Source organism: Octodon degus, unplaced genomic scaffold, assembly GCF_000260255.1.
Source record: "Octodon degus isolate 3935 unplaced genomic scaffold, OctDeg1.0 scaffold00009, whole genome shotgun sequence".
NCBI lineage: Eukaryota > Metazoa > Chordata > Mammalia > Rodentia > Octodontidae > Octodon > Octodon degus.
In genome coordinates this window covers 16745245-16746980 of record NW_004524585.1, presented here as the reverse complement: position 1 = coordinate 16746980, position 1736 = coordinate 16745245, and the positions used below count along the sequence as shown (strand labels likewise).

At 35.5% G+C, this 1736-nt stretch overlaps 1 protein-coding gene across 1 annotated transcript in view; it reads right to left on the bottom strand.

Moving 5' to 3' along the window:
* Window positions 1–1736, bottom strand: part of Fbxl17 (F-box and leucine rich repeat protein 17) — a 616731-nt gene that overhangs the window by 112647 nt on the left and 502348 nt on the right. The window lies entirely within an intron of this gene.

The following is a 1736-nucleotide window of genomic DNA, read 5'->3' as shown; positions in this document are numbered from 1 at the left end:
GTGTCAGCCATGTGGATGAGTCACAGCCATTGCTTGGCCAATATGCTCTCTGTGAAAGCCTGAGAGAATGTTTTCTTTCCATGTGACTCTCCTTAGGCACACTCTACATCATTGATCACTTTCCTCTTTGGCCCCATGATCTTCTTGATCAGAAAATTTGGGACACTGCCAAGTTACGTGATGTTACAGTACAAGTTCTCATATGTCCTGAGTCTTAATTGACCTTGGAAGGCTAGGCCCAAAATGTTGGCTTTCCTTGCCACCCTCCTTTTCATCTAATTTCGGTCTGAAAACTTAGGTTGTTAACCATCCAGAAGACAAGCTTCTTGTTATTACCATGTAACTTAGGCTGTTAAGCTTAACCTCACTGTCTGCATATCAAACATCTTGGGCATAATATGGAACAGGTATTTCATTATGGACTACTGAACTCTTTTAGATTATTTTGCTGAGTTAATACAGCTATAATATTCAAATAATGGAACTTAACAAATAAAGGATGAATGTCCATTTTGTATCTTTGTATTCAAATTGGTTAAGATAGATAATATAGTTACATTCTCTTAATGAATAGAGTGATTTGTTCTAATTGTGTTTGTAGATAGGATATGTTCGCATCTTGTACAGCAATTAACCACTGGGAGGAATGTATGCAATGTGTTAATTGTTGAAACTGTCCTACCAATTTGATTTGAAACTGTCTCATTGCTATTTGTTTATCAATAAAATTATGGAGAAAAAAAAAGAATAGCACCAAGGAAAATGAAATACCTTGGAATTAATCTAAGAAAGAAGTCAAAGATCTTTTCAAGGAAAATTACAGTACTCTTAAAAAAGAGATCATAGAGGATTTCAGAAAATGGAAAAGATATTCCATGCTACTGGATAGGAAGAACCAACATTGTGAAGATGGCCCAAAATTGCTGTACAGATTTAATGCAATCCCTATCAAACTACCATCAACATACCTCACAGACCTAGAAAAATTGTTCCTAAAATTTATTTGGAACCAGAAAAGACCTAGAAAAGCAAAGGCAATCCTGGGCAATAAAGACAAGGGAGGAGGCATTACAATTCCTGACTTGAAATTATACTACAAGGCTACTGTGATAAAATCAGCATGGTATTGGAATGAAATAGACTTGAGGATCAATGGAATAGATTAGAAGATGCTGAAGCCTCTATGAACACACTCAGCCACCTGATCTTTGACGAAGGGGCCAGACATACTCACTGGAAGAAAGATAGACTCTTTAACAAATGGTGCTGGAAAAACTGGCTCTCGACATGCCGAAAACTAAAACTTCACCCAGGTCTATCACCATGCACTAAAGTCAAATGAATTAAAGATCTAAACAGTAAAACAGAAACACTAAATCTCATAGAAGAGAAAGTAGAAAGAACTCTTGAAGACATAGGGGTAGGCAAAGAATTAATGAACAAAAATCAAATCGCACAGGAAAAATTTGAAAGAATTAACAACTGGAACCTCCTCTTATTGAGAAGTTTTTGCACATCAAAAGAAATTACCAAAAAAATGAAAAGACAACCCACAAATTAGGAAAAAATTCTTGACAAATAAGTACTCAGACAAAGGCTGCTCTCTAGAATTATGAAGAACTCAAAAACAATAGGGCCCCAAAATTTAAAGACCCAGTCTAGAAATGGGCATCTGAGATGAACACATACTTCTCAGAGGATGAAATTAAAGAAGCAAATAAATAAATATATATATA